The following is a 19,222-nucleotide window of genomic DNA, read 5'->3' as shown; positions in this document are numbered from 1 at the left end:
TGAAGCTTTTTTTCTCTAGTCCTTGTTTGGTTTTTGGAAGGGGGTGGTGGGAGGGGCATGGACTCTTTGTCTTCATAGCTCCTAAACCATGCATGGTAGCAGTCAAGAGAGAACATGCCTTTCTCGCATACCGTTTCTTCTTGGAACGTGGTGAATTCAGTTTGCTGACCAAGAGCCCACTGAGTTCCACAGGCACCTTTGCTTTTGATCGTTTGGCTCCAGAGCTAAATGCAACCTCCTGTCACTGCTGGTAGCACACTTAACGCAGGTCATCTGCTATCAACCGTCTAGTAACCTAGGCTACCTACTATCTAAGGACCTCCGCGCAGGTACAACCCGATCCGCTGCTACACGTAGCCTCAGCAGCTTGAAGAGACATGACATTCAAATGAACAATGAGACAGTTTGGAAATGGGAAGCAGCTGTGCAGACCCCTGGGCTCATGGCGGAGCCCAAGAGGAGCAGTTTGAGGCCGGCCGAGTGCCCTTGGGGTACAGGCGGCTAACTGCACCCTGGGCTGCAGTAGGCAAAGCACTGGCAGCAGGTGGAGGGAGCTGACCGTTCCCCGCTGCTGTGTCCAGCTCTGGGCTCCCCAGTACAAGACAGACGTGGCCATACTGGAGAGAAGCCTCAGCTCAGTGCCCCCCCACTGCCCCGCCCAGTGTCCGTTGGGGTCGGAATGTTGGTCAGTTGGAGCCAACGGCCACCAGAGACAGCAGGACAGAGCTGTGCTGGCACGGAGCAGCGCTGGCAGGAGGCAGGATCTGACCGAGCAGCGCTGCCTCGGCACCGGCACCGGCACCAGCACCCCGCTTCCCACCCTCGCTGTCGCCGGCTGCCCCGCGTCCTTGGTGCGCGGCGAGGGGCCTCCAGTCCCGGGCAGGATGGGCCAGGCCAACTGCTGCTGCGGCTCCAGGTGGGCTCCCCCTGTGGCTCGGGGACACGCGGGCACGGCCGGGCCCCACAGCAGCGGCCTTGCTCATGGCCGCCGCTCTCGGCTCTGCAGGGAGGCTCTCAGCGACGCCGAGCCGGTGCTGAGCGCGGATGTGCGGCTGAGCCGGGGCCGCAAGAGGAGCGAGAGGCGCCTTCTCCTCCTCCAGGAGGAGCTGGTCATCGCCAAGTTGCAGTAAGTACCGCGGAGCCCAGCTGCCTGTCCCCCAGCGCTGGCCCCGGGACCAGGCCGGGGACACCCTGGCACCACCTGTGGCCCCGCGACCTTGGGGCTGGAGGCACCAATGTCCGTCCCAACGGCAGGCGGGAGACAGGGCTCTGCCCGGGGGGACCCCAAGGAAGCCACCGCCAGCTCCCCGCCTGCCTCTCCTCTCTGCAGACGTGGCACCAGCCTGCGCCCTCAGCTCCGCCTGGCCCTGGACCAGCTGTGGGTGCTGAGCAGCGGGAAGGAGGTGGCGGGGGAGGAGGAAGAGAAGGAGGAGGAAGGCAGCGATGAGGATGGGACCTCCGTCATCCTCATCTGGCCCACCGGCTCCTGTGTTGCCACTTTCGGGTGAGTCATGGTGCCATGCCCCATGGCAGGGCAGGAGAGCTTCCCAACCTTGACCAGGGCAGGTCGAATAGCCCCTGTCCTCTGTGCAGAGCCTGGGCAGGGAGCAGGCAGCACGCCGGCAGGGAGGGATGGCGGGGCATGTCCACCTCCTGCATCCCCTAAACACCTCTTGGTCCCTAGAAGGGAAGGGCAAAAGGAGCTGCTCTGGCAGGACAGAGGCAGCCAGGGCTTGGGCAGCACCTCTATCCTGCCCCACGGGGCTTCGTCCTGCCCCTGTGTCCTTCCCACGGGCTGGCGGGCAGCGGGGCCTGACGCTCTTCCTCCTCTCTCTCGGCAGCTCCCGGGCGCTGAAGCAGCTGTGGCTGGGCACAATGCTGGGGTAAGCCGGGGGGATGCTCCAGGCGCAGCCGCAGGGCAAACACGGCTCCCCAGCTGGGGAGAGGTGCCCTCGCGGCTGCGGGCAGCTCTCGGCCACAGCTGCCTGACAAGACAGAAGAGGCAGCTTGGAGCTCAGCCAGCTCTCTCCCTGACTGTTCCTGGTGCACAGAACACCAGAAGGAGCCAAGAGAGCCCGCGTGACCCGTCTGCCATCCCTCAAACTCCTGCAGAAGGAGCTGAGCCGCCGCCATGCCGTGAGTGTCTCTCTGCTCTGGGCTCTGTCCCCCAGCACTGCTCCTCCAGCCGAGCGAGCAGCAGAGGCATGGCTGCTCACCTTCTCCCGCTCCTTCTCTCTTGCCCAGTGGAGGACATTCAGTGCCAGGAGCCTGGAGAGGCTGACGGAGGGCCAGACAAAGGTGAGAACGGCTGCGTTTCACCCGCCTCTGGCTGTGCCGGGCTGTGCGGAGAGTGGGGTGAGCTTGTGCAGGAGGGAGGGAGGGCCGTGCGGTGCCACTCGGGGAGCAGAGAGGGTTGGGGAGGCACCAGGAATGCCGGCACGACCTCGCATGGCGGCGCTGGGAGGAAGCGTGCCACACAGGTCAGAGAGCCCGGGAGCGCCGAGGGGCCCGGCTGTGCCGCGCTCGGGCTGCTGGTGTTGGGTGGCCTCTCACCACTGTCCTTTGCTGCTGCAGGGTTGCTCTCTAAACGCAGCCTGCTTCTTGCAGGATGACCCCAAGCAAGGGCCTCCGCCGGCCCCATCTGCCCACGGAGAGGGACTTTGCCACTCACCAGGTGAGTTTTGGAAAGAAAGGCAGGGAGGGCCTCCTTTTCTCCTGCAAGCGGCACGTCTGCAGAACTGAGGATGCTGCTGCAGCTGCCCTTCTCCCAGAGGAAGCCGTTGCCACAGGAGAGAGCTGAGCCCTTGGGACCCTTCGAGAGCGCTGAGCACTCGACCTGCTGCCTGCCTCAGCTCCGTCTCCTGAGCCAGGCAGATGGGCCACAGTCGGCAGGAGCTGTGTGTGCTCACTTGTCCCCTGAGTGTCGCCATGCAGGTGTGGCACCCCAAGGGACGACGTCACCTGGACCAGCGAGGGCACCCGCTGGGCAGCGGCCGCTCGACGTGGTTCTGCAGGGACACGGAGAATCTGCTGCTGCCCGGAGCTGGGAGGAGGGCAGGGCGAGGGCTGGGCCAGGCTGTCCCGGGGGCACACCGGCACACCGGAGCCTCTGAGCCGGAGCTGCTGGGCCACAGCCGTGCTTCCAGCTGCTGGCTCCCTGCCCGTCCCGCCGCACTGCTCAGCATCGCGCTGCAGGCAGGGCAGGGCAGGGCAGGGCAGGGCAGGGCAGGGCAGAATGCGGGAGCGCTGGCCTGGCGGTCTCCCTTGACGGGCTCTGGCTCTGGTTTCCTTTGCAGCAGGAGGGAGCAGCCACAGCAGGAGGAGGAGGAGGGGGCTGCCCTGGCCCTTTGCTCTGCGGCAGACCCCGGCCACTGCCCAGGCGCCAGGGCAGGTGGGCTCCGGCTGCAGCAGGCCGCTCTTTGGGCAGCCCCTGGCAGCCCTCTGCGGGGAGGACGGCACGCTGCCCCAGCCCATCCAGGTAAGCCAGCCTGGACTGTGGGGCTCCAGCTCTCCCGCCGTCCGGCTGCTGCGGAGAGGCAGGGGGTGTCCCCAGGGGCTGTGGGGATGGGGGATTGGGCTCTTCACCCCCAAGAACACGCGGTTGCTCCCAGCGCCTTTGCAGGCAAGGAGCCAGATCTGGGCAGTGCTCTGGCCACCGCTGTTGGAAGGCATCTGCTCAGCCCAGCAAGTGTCCTCCTGCCTCTCCTGCAGGAGCTGCTGGCTGTCCTGCAGCGCGAAGGGCCGTCGACGGAGGGCATATTCCGCAGAGCTGCCAGCGGGACAGAAGTTCGGGAGCTGCGGGAGGCCCTGGACCGCGGCACAGACGTCGACATGGGAAGCCAGCCTGCGCTGCTGCTGGCCGTCGTCTTGAAGGTGAGCCCTTCTGACCTGCAGCTGGAAGAGCTCGTGGCTCGCCGGGACTCTTCCAAGGCTCAGCTGGAGCCCTTGGCATTGCAGGACTTCCTCCGAAGCATCCCCGCCAAGCTCCTCGTGAACGGCCTCTACGAGGACTGGATGGCAGCGATGCAGAAGGCCAGCAAGGAGGAGAAGATTGAAGAGCTGAAAGCGTGAGTGTGGGCAGCAGCCTGCCTGCCTGTTGAGCAGGAGCCCTGGCCGCTAGCTGAGAGCCCCTGCAAAGCTGTGCAACACATGGGAGCCGCTGGATCTCAGCTTCCTTGGGCAAGCCGGGGGACAGCTGTGGGCAACATCTGCTCTATCAGCGTTGTCTTCTGGTTCCCCCAGGGTGGCCGAGAAGTTGCCTGTGGCCAACCTCCTCCTCCTGAAGCGCCTGCTGTCCCTCCTCCAGCACATCGGCCACAACGCAGCCACCAGCAGGATGGGCTGCAGCAACCTGGCCATCTGTGTTGGGCCAAACCTGCTGAGCCCAGCCAACGAGGAGCTGCTCCCGCTGGAGGCCATGCTGGAGGCAACTGAGAAGGTACGCTGCATGGAGCAGCCGTCTGCAGCCTTCCCGGCCCATCAGAGCTTGGCTGTTGAGAAGTGCCTGGCTGCCTCCTCTCTTGAGCAAATGCTGCTGGGCTGGCTGCCTGCAAGAGCAGCCCCACAGCCTTCTGCACAGAGGCAAGGCTCAGGAGTGGGGAAGGCTGCTTGATTTGTTTTCATGCACCTGGCTTGAGACCAAGGGCTTGCTGCGTGCAGGTGAATGCACTAGTGGAGTTTCTGATTGAAAAGTGCTGTGACATCCTTGGGGAGGAGATGGCTGGCCTTCCCAGCCCTTCAGCTGCGCAGTCACCAGCGCCCATGGACAGATCCACAGGTATGAGGAGGCGCTGAGTGTTGTCACAGCCTGAGAAGAGAGCTGCTCTAGGGCTTCGGGGTGGGGGGTCTCTTTGGCTGTTGCGCACTTCCAAGAAGTCTCTTTGCTGCTTTCCAGAGCTGCCTTTGGAAGAGCAACACGGGCCTGCAGGCGAAGACGGCGTGGAGCACCAGGCAGAAGCCTTCCTGGAGGTACCACTCTCTCTGCTCGTCCTCCAGAAAGCAGCCGGGGCAGATCCCGTGCTGGGATCAGAAACGGCCGAGGTATGGCAGCTCCACAAGCACTGGGACAACAGGTCTCAGGTAGGAGGGTACTTCCTGATGAGTCCAAGCAGCTGCCATGCCTCTTCCTGCATTCCAACTCTTAGGGCTTTGTGTGGCTTGCTTGGTGTCCCCCACCCCTGAATGACACCTTGTAAGTAAAACTGGAAAGGTTGTTTCTCAGAAAGGCACTAGGCATGTGCTTCATCAAAGCAGGAAGTACAAAATACCTACAGAAAGACAGATTTCAAAAGCAAAGCCTCCCACCTCAGAAAGGTGGTGTTGCACCAAAGGCGGATATCCGCAGAGCTCTGTCTCAGCGGGGGCAGAAGCAGCCCCGGCAGAATGAAGGGGGCAAGCCTCTTCTGGCCTGAAGGGGGAACACAGGCTTCCTGCTGAATGGCCCCCACCAGTGAACCGAGTGTCACACACTCGTGTGAACATTGTGTTCCAAAGTAGAGGCCCTTGGAAGAAAGGGCTGATGCAAAGCAGCCAAAGGGGGCTTCTCTGGAGAGCTAAGGTAGCAACTTGCCAAGCAGTGGCTTACTACGCCAGGGCGTCCCTTGCCAGCTGCTAACGGCGACATTTCTGGTTTAGGCACGCGCTGCTTTGCCTCCAACCACCCCAGAGACCACGGTAACCTCCCTGGGTGGCGCAGAAGACATAAAGAGCCTTTTGGAGGCAAGAAGGTAAAACGAGTCAGCTTTGGTTACATCAAGAACTGATGCCAGGTGGTCCCGGCTTTACCTACCTAAGCACACTGTGGGATGGACAGGTTTGCAGGCTCCCACCAGGAAAATGAAGGCCAAGGAAGAAGAAAGAGAAAAGAGTCCTGGGCAGAGGAGAGCGAGTGCCAACAAGAACCGAAAAGATGGAAGAGAGAAAAAGACGGGGACTGACAAGAAAGCAGGAGGCTCCAGCAGGTGAAGCAGCCCAGGTGTGTACCAGGCTCCGCTGCCCATCTGGGCCAGCTCTCCACACGGCTCCAAGTCAGGGCGAGTCGCTGGCAAGGGACGGCCAGGGCTGGTGCTGCTGGTTTTTTGCTCTGCAAAGAACTCCACGGCAGCTCCCCAGGGGCCCCCCACCGAGCCCTGCTGCGTGGCGGGGGGGCACTGTGCATCTCTGCACGCGCGCAGGTCTCTGAGGGCATTACCCGTGGGGTTAAGGCGCCAGAGCCGTCCCGCGGGCAATGCCAGCCAATAGCTCTCTCTTCTGGGCTACCAACAGTTCCTCGTCGACTACCTTCCCCTAAGAAAGGGGAACCGAGGCATGCCCGATGCTGCCTTTGTGGGCTTAGCAGTGCTTTCTGACTGTGTCGTTGCAGGTGCCCATTTCCAGTTGCTGGCTGAAGGCCTGTGACTCCTGGGCCCCTGCACCTGACGTCCACAATAAAAGGACCGTTTCTCTCTTCTGACTGTGCTTGCCATCCGATATTCTGCACTAGGGAGATGTTGTTTTGCGATGAATCGTGCTGGAGGAGTTTGGGATCATCCCTGGTTTCAGAATCCTTTGTAATCCTTTGGTGATTTGCCAGCCCCATAACAAGAAGCCCACGCTCAAGTGTGAATTCGAGTGCAGGTTCCTCCTCTCACCCCAGCCAGGTCCCTCCGCGGTCCCTTGGCTTTGCGCCTGCTCTGCTGGTTCCCTCCTGGCACGAACCAGAAAGGAAACAGCGCAGTGCTCAGCACATTCTCCACTTCCCATCAGCAGCCAATGTTCAGCCACTTCCCGGGAGGCTGGGCTTCAGTACACCTGGCGGTTGCTCCGGAAGACAACTGTCGGAAAATGAATGCCCCCCCCCTCCTCCTCCTTTCGCTTAGCCTTTATTGCTGAGCTGCCGTCATGTGGCACGGAACGTCCCTTTGGCCAGTTTGGGTCAGCTGTCCTGGCTGTGTCCCCTCCCAAGACCTTGCCCACCCAAAGCCTACTGGTGGGAGGAAACGTTGGAGGGACAGCCTTGATGTCTCTCGGCAAGCACTGCCCAGCAGTAGCCAAAACACTGGTGTGTTGTCAACACCCTTCTAGCTACCAGTACAAAGCACAGCACTATGAGGGCTGCTGTGGGGAAAACTAACTCCATCTCAGCCAGACCCAATACTGACATTTCAAACTCGTCTTTCACTGTAAGACGTTCCAGAACAGTCACAAAATTACAAGCCTAATTTCAAGGTCAGAGTTGAAACCAAGTATTGTGGCTGAACTGAGACTTTTTCCTCCTGTTTTTTAATCCACGGGTAGACTCTGCGCTCTCACTGTGGTAGGAGCTGCGATAGAGACTCTGATTGCAGGATGGGGGGGAAGATGACAGTGGAGATCATCAGGCTGCAGAAGCCAAAGGAATAAGCAGGGGACTGGCGGAGCGTGCAGAGAGAGGGGCCAGCTTCCAAACGAGGTCAGCTCGTGTCCTCAGCTCCCATGCAGGAGAGGGGTCCCACACATGGACCTCCAAAGCAACGAGACCCACAGAAAAAGCTTTGCTTAGCTCAACATTGCCCAGGAGCATTTAGTTGGAATTCAGCCCTTGCCAGTGGGAAGGAAACATGCCCTGCAAGCACTGGCTCAGGCAAGAGACCTTGAGTGGGGCTAAGAGACTTTTTCAGGGGACCCACATGAGACCCCCAGCCCCTGGAGTGGCAGCTGGAGGATGGCTAGGACGCTGATGGGAGCCCTGCAGGGCCTCAGGCGTTGGGCCAACGGGCACCTTCCCTTGTCACACAGAGCATCTCTGGGGCTGGAAGAGGGATGCTCTGGAGAGGTGCTGGCAAATCTCTGGACAAGAGCTTGTCTCCCCAACCTCTCCCAGGGGCTTTCTCAGCTTGGGCGCCCTTCCCCCAGGGAGAGCCCCACCAGGTGGGTGCACCCAGCATTGCAGGGAAGAACAGGCAGCAGCCAGAGTCCTCCGCACTGCGGGAAAGCTGGAACACCGCAGACCCTCCCAGGCTCTCCAGTCCCAGCCTAGCCCAGTGTGGGAGGCAGTGCTCAGAAGCCTGGTGTTACATCCACTTTTGCCAAAGTGTTCAATTTCCCTTAAAGCAGTAAGCACTGTTTCTTGCTGCGGTGTCAAAGAGCCATAAGATACTTTTGAAAATCTCTCTGATTTCCTGCCTTTTTCCTGAAAAGGACAGGTTTATAACTCTCTTGATGGCTTTTGTTTTCACCAAGGCATTGCTCAGGATCAGCAGTTAAACCAGACACCCAACATCAAAAGCTGGCTTTGCATCCTTTTTGTGCCGTCAGGAGGGCCTTGCACACAATCTTGTCCCTGGCTGCCTTGGCCGCTCGGTGGGTGAAGGTCACGGGCAACAGGGCAGGACTCCTTTCTGGCTCTCCTCCAGCCGTCTATGCCAAGGGTAAACCCTGAACACCCACGTCTGCTGCTCCACGGACACGCGTGTTGCTGCCTAAGCTCACCACACAAAGTCCCAAAAGCCAAGCTGGTGCTCTCAAAGAAAATGCCCGTCGCTTTTCAATAGGCAAATGTGGCATGCTTTGGAAAACCTCTTCCACAACACAACACAACAGAACCCAACACAAGAGCTGAGCTTTGAAAGAGCATCGAGATCCTCATGAAGACAAACCCGGGTGGTGAATATTTACACACAATATCTAGGTGCATAACACTTTCCCTGGGGAGAAGGGACATGCTATTAATATAAAGAGCTTCTGTAAATGAGTCTTTCCCGGTTCTCAATATCCCTGGGTACCTGAATCACTGGCTGGGGACCTACATGAGACCCCCAGCCCCTGGAGTGGCAGCTGGAGGATGGCTAGGTCAAAAGTCACGGATGGGAGCCCTGCAGGGCCTTATCCTTTGGAGTCTGTCTTTAGCCACGATGGCCATTTCCTGGCCAAACAGCCTGTTTTATTGACCAGGGCCCTAGAGAGGGAGAACAGAAGAGCAGGGATGGAGACACAACATTTGCCACCAGTTCAGCAGCGCAGGCTGCTCAAATGCAGCCCACTGTGACTTTCTATGGTGCTGGGCCTGTGGGGATGGTCGGGGGAGAAAGGATTAAACCTGAGTTACCTACATGAACTACAGCTATCGCTAGCCTTGGTGCAAGTGGACCCAGGAGCTGGTTCTCTCTGTGCACACACTTGAACCTGGCTCCCTCGTCTTCTTTCCTTCTCAACAGGTTTATAATAGATCGATGAATATGTAGATAGATAGACAGATAGATAAAGCATATCCCCCCTGCAGTGGACAGGTCTTCCTTTCTCCCAGCTGAAGTGTGCCATTTTAAAACATCAGGGAAAACTAGGTTTCCTTGAGTCTTGTTGTCTTTTCTGTAATGCATCTGTTGGTGGTGTGTCCACCACCCTACATAATGCCTGCACTGCTACTCCCCTCTCTGGAAATGGCTCAGAAAGGGAAATGAAGCTAGACCAACTTGTGCACAAAGAATACGCTAACTGGGCTAGACCTCCTGCTCAGAAAAAATGTCTGAGGGAAGACATCCCAGGGATATGAAGAATACTGAAGGGCAAGGAGAGGCCTTAAAGGCCTTGCATTCCTACTTCCAGCAAAAGACCCAGCTGTTGTCTAGGTCAGTGTGAACACAAAGTAGTGGTTCTTCATAGACCTTGTAGTTAAACTATTTGCTGCTAGACACTGTAGAATTTAAATGGTGTACAGTCACAGCTTTTCATGTTCCAGAAAGGATTCTTCTTAAAGGTAACCACACCTGGGAATCATGAGCCCCATTCCTCCACCTGATTTGAGAGAACTGCCCATGTCTCGCTGCACAACAGCCTGGAGCAACAGCTTTTTTCTTCTCTAAATTTGGCGGCTCATACAACTGAAAATAGAAAATGGGCTTATATTAAAACATGAACATTGTAATTTATGCATCTGATTGATATTCTGCTGTAATGAAATTATATTCCCATGGTGCATATAACATCAGGGTTGTAGTAATACAAATAATTAGTAATTAACTCTAATCAGATCAGTTAGCAAATGGCAGATTCCAGATGAATAAGCTGGCCCACAGCTTATGTGGTGTGGTGAGGAAAGCCAAGGAAGAATAAAGAAAAGCTAATTTGTGCTGATGGATAGGGAAGAAGCGAAAATAACAGGAAAATTCTTTTTCAAGAGAACTCTTCTGCCCAAGAAAACAAAAATGCAACCTTAGAGCCTCTAGGCAATAGTCATCACCCTACAGCTCAGTTCTTGGAAGATACTCCATTTTTACCTGTCACACCCTGCCCTCCCAAATGCTCATGCCTCTTACGACGCTTTGGTGCTGAAGTAAATGAAGAGCCAGTACAGCAGCATGCACAGAGTACCTTCAGCCGAAGGGACCTTCCTAAGCTGCCTCCCAGCTGACAATCCCATGATGATGACAAGTGATGATGGCACTTCAGTGTCTTTCTCAGTGTGCCAGTGGCACCTCAGCATGGGAATCTGGGAATGGGTTGCTCCCACTAATGTCCAGGTAACTGCTGTGCTGCAGGGGCAACTTTGAGCTGCAGAAATGGATGAAATGCAGAAATTCCTATCTAGCCAGCAGAGAATCACAGCCCTCCGGCACGTACTTCAGAGCATTAATATCTTGCTCTGAATATTGCTTGTGAGGCACTGATTTCTCTCTATTAATTACTGCAGGAGACAGCAGAGACTAGCCCTCCTGGGCTGAAGCTGGTTGTCAGGAATCCCTTTCCCTGAATGAGTCCAACAGGAGTTCAAAGTTCTGCTGCAGTACGGGCCCTGGAGATACAGGCATGATCTTCACCTCATATCTAAGAATGCTCTAGCTCCTGAGCAACATGAGAGATTAGCAAATAGTTGCAAGTGTTTAGAGTTCAGCGCCTGGCAAGATCGCAAAGGCAGAAAAAAGGCTGCTGCCTGTTGACTTTGCAGAGCCAGATCAGCTGAAGGCATCGTGTCTAACCTTCAGAAGATTGATGTCAGGAGTGGATGGGAGCCAGGGGCTTGGGCAGTGTGGGCTGCACAGGAGTGTGTGCCTTGGTGCCTGCAGCTTCTCTTTCAAGAGCACCAGTGTGGAGCTCCTCTGCTGTGTCCTTGGTGCCATGAGGCCCCAGCTCTGTTGAGCATGAGCCCCATTGACCAGCACTGAAGCCTTGTTTCTCTGAGCTTCTGTTTTCACGCCAGATGTGTGGGAGCAGCCTCTGTGAAGGCAGAACCAGGGAATGAGAAGAGTAGAGGAGGAGAAGGACGTAGGATTCAGATTGTTCTCAGGTCCCTGCTGGCAAACTTGGGGAGTCTTTAGGGGAGGGGAAATTTGTGGAAGGTATATGACAACAAGCAAAGAGGCACTGCCACTGCATATACTTGGGAGTCTTTCCCAGGCAGAAGTAAATACTCCTGGAGACATAGGTAGCAGAGGCCAAATCCTGGTATGGGGAGCCTTCTCAGTGCTTCCTTCACACTGTTGCTGAATGGGATCAGCTGATGCTACCTGAAGATGTGTTTTGGGTTGGAAGAAGCCTTTACATCTCCCACTGACCAAGAAGCTCACCCCATTGCTCTTTCTTTCCCTCATGAGTCCCTGCCTGTCTCTTCATCAGGTGCAGGCTGAGCCTAGGAAATGTGGCTTGGCCCCACTGCCAGCTATGCTGTCTTTACTTCCCTTCCACAGTTTCATGCACAACACAAGGTGTTAGAAGACCATCCTGTGGTCCGCACCATGGTGGCACAAGGCAGATAAAAGCAGCCAGGTTTGCCTTTGCAGCTGGCCATAGCAGAAACCCAGCTCTGTGTCCCTGCTGAACAGGGGCAACACAGCACACCCAGGATCTGACATAGATGACTCGGGACACGCTCTGCTTTCTTCTTTGTGCAACTCTGTCTGTGTTAGTTCAACATGTTTTACCTGTCCTCTTTCTGTCTGACTATTGATATAGGAAGACATCTGTGCATCAGTCTACTAGAGTGACTAACCTTCAACTCCAGGATCATGATCTTCGCTGCAGAAAAAGAGGAGTATGTGCTTCCAAGGACAGATTACTCAACGCAGAGGGCTCAGGACAGCTGGTCTTCATGGAGCCAGGGAGACTTTCTCTACAGACCAATGAAGTATAAAAGATCTGGGAATGGGACTTCCTATGTGATAGGTAATATTATAATCTGATCATCTGTTTCTGTCTTGAAACAGAGCAAAATATTGCATTTTGGCAGTTTCCTCAAAAAAAGTAAACAAACAAAATATTTTTAACAATTTCAGTTTCTATTAAAAGAAAATTCAAGATGTGCTCTTGGCAGCTGGACTGCAGTTTGTTCAGTATCAAATATTTTAGAGACAAATAGTTTCAAAAGAAAATAGTCTGTGTTACATCTCAGAAAGGTCAGTGTGAAGTATTCTGCCATTGTGAAAGGGTTTTGCTTTTTATTTTCTCAATTATAAAATGTCCTTGAAACTGACATCATCCTGCAGCCAAGCTTTCCTTTTGATTAAATGGCATTTTCTGATGGAAAATGTTCTAAGCAAACATAAAATGATTAGAAAATGTGACCAGCTCTAATTACTACTGTGTGCCAAGAGTATGGCAACCGGTTCTTTCTTGGAGGGCAGCAGGAAAAGGGAGGTTGCCTAGGCTTTTTTTTATTTGATGATTCAGCAAGTCACTGGCTGCTCGAAAGTTACTGATAAGAGATCACAGACAAGGCTCCAGAATGGTCAAATGAACTAATTAATCAATTTAAATAATAAAGAAAGATGAGGACAGGTTGTAATTGGTAGACGCAGTTCTTCTCCAGAATCCTACAAAAATATGAAGAAATGGGAGAAATAGATATATTTCTGTGTAAAGTTTAGGGTAGGAGCAATGCTCTACAGACCTATATAATGTGACAGATGTTTATCAAGGTTTTTGCCGGCACTTTAGAATGGAAAGGAGCCTTGCAACAACATGTATACGTGCATCACTCCACCTGAACATGTAAAAGTTTATTGAGCAATTTGCTGAGCCAAGGACTGCCTGCATTTTCATGTCTGTCTCCTTTCTTGGTTAGAGAGTGTCTCCACAGCTTTGATGTGATGAGGGATGTTGGCATAACAGGAGTTTGCAGTACCCTAGTCTGCTACCAGATTCAATGCCAATCATTGCTCTGAAGGTTCAGGTCATCTAATTACTTTCAGATACAACTTTTTCTGCAGCTTCTACTTAACTGACTGTTTCCAGAAGTGTCACTGTTAGGTGTCATGTTAAAAGTTCTTTTCCTCTTGCATGCAAGCAAGTATTCAGCCTTCATGAGATGTTTTGGGTTACTTATTTCATGGTTCAGTTTTGTGGGTTGCCATTGGCTACCAACAACATTTTTCCCATGTGGGACAAATGGGCCATCCTCCTGTGGCACAGGAGTTTCTTGCGGCTACTGGAGCACATCGTCCCTGGGACCACTCCTCAGGGTGACAGAGAACCAGGACTTGGGATTCCCAGCCTTCTGAATGAAATTCAACAGGTCAATCCCTTCTAGCTTTCCAGTGTTTCACAGAGTAGAAACCAACAGTAGTGACAGAAAATTCCTGGGATCATGCTCCCTCCCACAGGGGTGCTGGTAGACTTTTGCCTTAACCATGTATACCAGAAGATCCTGAGGAAGAGAATGATACGGTAGTTCATACTCACTTTTTCCTCCGGGATGGACCACTCAGCACTAGAATAAGTTTTGCTTCCGTCCCTAATCTACACAGGGGTTGTATGTGTCACGCAGGGGATGGAGTGGAGCACACAGCAGCTGGTGGAGCCCCAGAGACATACCATGGGATTTGGCTACAGGTAACCCCCATGACAGGACGCTGGCTCTAGGATGCTTCCCATCACACCCAGATTGGTAGGTTAGCATCTGTAGCTGATGCTATGCACTGTTCCTCAGACGGGCTTGGGAGCAGGAGGGAAATGACCTTTTTACTGTGCCATGGACTGAGGAATTTGCACCTTCCATGAGAATAACGGAGCATTGCACAGCTGGGAAACAGCTTGTGATCTGCAGCCAGGCCAAACGATGATGTAGCTAAAGGAAGGAGTGATGACCTTCATGTGGGAGACAAGAGGAGAATTTTCTATCAACCCCAAGGGACTGTAAAAACCTAGCTGCAACACAGAAAGCTGTTGGATGGACGCCAGGGGGAAGAGGAAGGTCCTACCCTACCTAGACATTGGAAATGGTGGTGATTTTCCTACAGACCATTTTATTTTAACCTCTCGTGAGATTTTCTTGTTTGACTAGTCCACCTCTGCTAGTCACAGCTGGGGACACCCCAAAAAACACTTTTTGTTGACCAAGGAGTTGGCTGAGCACAATGCTGTGTGACCATATCCATGCTTTAGAGAACTCTGAGAGACTCTTTGAGACCTGGTAGCTTGCTCTGACTGTCCAGCAGTATTTTTGCATGCATGCTACTTCCTTTATGTCAGTGTAGCAGTTGTAGCTATGATGTCCTTTCTGGTCTCCAAGGTGGCTCACTTCCTTGATGAGGCTGTTATTCTGTCACAGCTGTTAAGTTGCTCATAACCAAAGCACTTTAGTAATAATACAAGCTGTTGCTTCATGAATTTGTTTTTGAAAGAAAATCTATATTACTTAGCCTGCATATTGGCTCATTTGAGCACTTGTTTATTTATTGTGATCAGTCTTGGCTCTTGTGTATTTCTCAAATGAGTAGAAAATAATGAATATAGTAGGTGTTCTTAAAATATAATTGATAAACCAATTCTAGGACAAAATTTAAAAATGTGGCCCAAGTTCTAAATGTGAGACAATCACAATCCCCTGGGTGCTCAAATTGTGCCTCAGTTTGGGGGAAATTCAAAGAGAAGAGTTGCAACTTCTTCTGGAAGAGCACCTGCAAAAACAGTGGTCAGCCCACATGCTTTTTGTCTTTTTGCTTTGATTTGCACAGGGAAAATGTAGTTTCTGTGGGCCATGCAGCAGGTTTGTGGAAGATAAGAGGTTGGGGAAGCAGGCAGTACACTGGTGGGCAGAGCTGCCTTTCAAAGGGTCCTGGACAGGCTGGAGAAATGGATTGATATGAACATCGTGAAGGTCAGTGAAAGCAAATGTGAAGTCCCACCTCTAGGACATAATGGCCCAGTCTTGTGAAGCGTGTGAGGGAGCTAACCAGAAGTCAGCAGCATGCCCTGCAACACAGGAGGCCAACAGACTGTATCAGCAAAGAAAGAGTGCAGCCAGCAGTGTGAGGGGAGTGATTATACCGATAATAGTGACTATACTCTACTTGGGACTAGTGAGATCCTGCCCAGTCTGGGGCTCCCCAGTACAAAAGAAGGAGGAATAAAGGGGAGCAAGTCTGGTGGAGGCCACCAAGCTGGTTGGAGGCTGAGCAGGAAGTCAGAGTGGACACCTTCAGAAGTCCTGCAAACCTGAGTTCTTCTATGGTCCTATATGCAGACCACCATATCTAATCCCTAGAGATTTCAGATTATAGGATGACTCCAGAGAGTTGGAAGACAGCTCAGATGAGCTGCCAGTCCCTGGAGGGCAATACAGACTCTATTAAGGCTTATCTAAACACATAGAGGAAATACACGGCCAAGTTGAACCAAGACCTGCCTTCCCAGAGGCTGGGTCCTTTGTGCAGCCAAACAGTGGGCAGCATGCTGCTAAGGATGTGTCAGTAACCACTTCCATGCACAACCATCAGCTTGCCCCCACCCAATGCTAGCAAAAGATGCATTGGGCGAAGATGGCAGGGAGAAAAAAGCAGCAAACAACTGACACAAAAGCATACAGCAGGGAAGCAGCAAAGCCTAGCCCTCATGATCTGTTGTACATTTTGTAGATGATTATTGATCAGTATTTCTGTTCTTTTTTTCCTATTGAAATCCACTGCAGCATTATCCTTGATGGAGAACAAGTCAATTGATTTCTCTGTGTCTTTCTGTTTGGTATCTCACATATACATATATGTGGGATATGTATATGTATCTGTACATGTATGTGTATATATGTATGTACATGTATGGCACTGACTAAGAAATGGCATGAGTCTAAAAGAAGGAGAACACCTCTGAGTTTCCTGGAAGGACAAATGGAATCTGAGAGGTATGCAAATACCTGACCTTGTGTTGGAAAGGGCAGGCTACTGTAACCCACCTGGTGCACCACTTCAGATGCTTTACCTTTGTGCAAGCACAGTCTGCTGCTTGCCAGGGAAGTCTGTAGAGGGAGTTTTGATGACAGCAAAATAGCCCACCATAGAGTTATTGGCCAAGGGAAAGTGTCTTTCTCCTTAGGCACATGGCACTGTGTTTGTGTGCAATTGTAGACCGAATGTAGTAAATTACAGATTCTCTCCTACATCCCACACCATAAAATGTCTCCCAGAGCCCTTTCCCACCCTTCTGCTTCCTTCCACAGATAGCTATACCCTGAAATGGCTAGAGCAGGCTGTCATAAGTACACTTGGATACATCCAAAGAAGGAAATGTGATGGCACGAAGGAGTAGCACCTACCTTCTGACCACCACATGCAGCAAGGTCACCAGAGTTTCCTCATGATCAATAAATACGAGATATATGTTGTCCTCACCATATCACCATAAACCGCAATAGTGTTGGCAGCTCCTGCTTGATACAGCTGTGACCCTGGTGTCTGCAACACCGAGTCCTGCCCGTGGTGTCTGAAGCAATGATGTTCTGTGTTGCACAAGAGAAGTCAGACCATGGGCTGCAGTGACCAGACTGCCTGAGGAGCCACACTATTGTTGGTAATGCAGCAGCTGTGAGCCGGCGAAGAGCATCCTCTGTGCTGGCCTGATACAGTAGAAAGCAGAGTTGGTGCAGGATGCTGAAAAGGGCTGGATTGGTTTAGTCAAGAAAACTGACACTGTTCTTGTCGTCCATCTCTGTCTCTGCCTCTTGTCTCAGATTTGAAGTTGTCTCTGCCCAGGACTAGCTACTTGGACCATGCCTTGGCCTGAAGAAACCAGGCACATAACAAGGTCTCCTAGGTGCAGCCCTTCTGCTAATATTCAGCTTGTGGTCTTGTGTTGCTCACAGGCAAGCATAACGAACTCTGAGACTAATGAAACTGTCCTCCTGCAGACTGTGTGTATCATGGCCTGTTGTGCACTCTTGACAGAAGCTCCACGACCGGTTGGGGCTTTCGGCAGCCTGACTGTGTGTTCTCTGATGTCTAATACACAGAGCACTCTCTCTTTCTGCCCTTTCGCTGGGGGCAGTGATTGGGTACATCTCTTCTGTTGCACTGCTCCTTACCGTGAACTTTATAGGCACTTGGTTGTATTAAGATGCGACCCCCTCTGTCAAGTTCTGTTGAAAATGGTTACTAAATTAAAAAGTCCCTCAGGTTAGAAACACCTTTCAGCCAGCCATCACTGTATGCACTGATGCAGAAAAAAATCAAGGGGAGATTACAGAGGAGCTGCTGGTTGTTGGCTGCATGTGAATTTCCTTTGCAGCTCACCACGTGGCATTTCCCAAGCTGTGAAGGGTGTATGACAGCCAGCCCAGAGAAGGTGGTTGCCACTGCCACAGGCAGGCAGGCTGGTGTCTGCCCCCATCTGTCCCAGCCTTGGTGTACAGTGATGCTCCCAAGCAGCCACACTATGCCTTCTTCTTGCCTCAGCAAGGAGCTCTTGCAAGCTTGCTGTATGGTGAGTGTTGTGTGGGAGATGGGAGAAATTCATTTCAGACTGACAGAGCAATAAAAAATGCTCAAGGCTAGGAAGATTCCCAAATGAAGGCACCAAGAATCAATGGAGGTATCAGGGGGTTATAACATCCCGTCAGATGGCAGATGTAATATGTAATTAGTCTCTGACCCAGCACATTACTTGCTGAGAGTCTCTCTGTTCCCTTGAGCTCTGAGGCTTTTATTCTTCCCAGCAGTCCCCATGCATCTTTTGAGGTTAATCCACAATGACATCCTACATTACACGGTTAAGTTGGAGCCTTCCAACCCCGGGCTTTACAGTTTGATATTTTTCCTTGTAGTAAATCTTAGCTATCACTACAGCTTGTCATCTGGTAAAGATATCAGTGCCACTTCTTTGACACCTCCTGATTGAGTCAATATGGGATGAAGGTCTCACCTCAGAAGGGGAGGGAAGCAATAAGGCAGCTGTAGTCTTTGGGAGACTGGCTTCTCTCCTCTCTTTCTGGGATGGGAAAGCTCTTTTGTAAACTACACAAGATCTCCCTGTGTCCAAGCACAGGAGGGCAGAGCACTCTATTAATTACCCCAAAAGTGATGTTTATTTAAAACAAAGTTGCCTTTAAGCCTGGAGAGAGCATAAAAAGAGCAATGACATCTGAACAACAGGCAAGTTTAAAGGACAAGTTCAAACTGAACTGAATGACAGGTATGTAGTTTCAAAAAGCTGCTTTGAAAAAGGAAAGCACTGAGAGTAATTTTCTTGTTGTCCCTCTATGGATAAGTAAGCTTTCAAGGGTCTATCTTTATCTGTCAGTACTTCCTCCTGACTTCTTCCAATTCATCAGCCACAGCAGATGTAGGATCCCTGTCTGTCACCCCTGATCACACAACCCTTCCTTTCCCAAAGCAGGGGTTAAAAACAGTGGATAACCATCAGCAACAAGCAGCCAACAATGAATAATGATCGTCTGCATAGTGCTTTCTTAGTTCAACACTTGCTGACAACATCTCATAGCAAGTCTTGAATGATACGGCTCTAAACAGCAGAAGTAATTGCTGTGGTAATTTATGAAGGTATTCCTCGATCTGACTGTGATTTCCCAGTTCATACAGGTTTGTACACTGTGGTATCACTCAAATACCAAAGTCATCTGGGTAAGGCAGATGCACATTACTGGTCTTCCTGCCAAATTTGCCTGAGTGTACAATACAAAGTTCATGCCAGATTTATTCTGGCTGGGGGAAGACAGGTGGGACTTGCTCTGACACAGAGCTTATATGAGGAAAGATAACATGACAGCTTATTTTTTGATACATCTGAGCCAGTGGAGTGGTTGTCAGCCCATGGCCTGTAATGGTTTGGAGCTGGTACTCAGAAAGCAAAAGCTGGTGGTGTGGTTTCAGTTGCAGTGTGGGTCACACAGGCTGTTCTCTGTGAAAAAAAGGACAGGAGTCTCACGTGGCTACCCAGTTTTGGAGCTGTGTTTCCAGCTTAAGCAACAGGGACTTGTGATTTCATTTGCACACAGACCCTCACCCCTTCTGCTGCTAAAAAAGGCTAGAAAACTCTCCACGTGTGT

Source organism: Phaethon aethereus, assembly GCF_964289735.1.
Source record: "Phaethon aethereus genome assembly, chromosome: 3".
In the NCBI taxonomy this organism is placed as follows: Eukaryota; Metazoa; Chordata; class Aves; order Phaethontiformes; family Phaethontidae; genus Phaethon; species Phaethon aethereus.
This window is presented reverse-complemented; position numbering follows the sequence as displayed.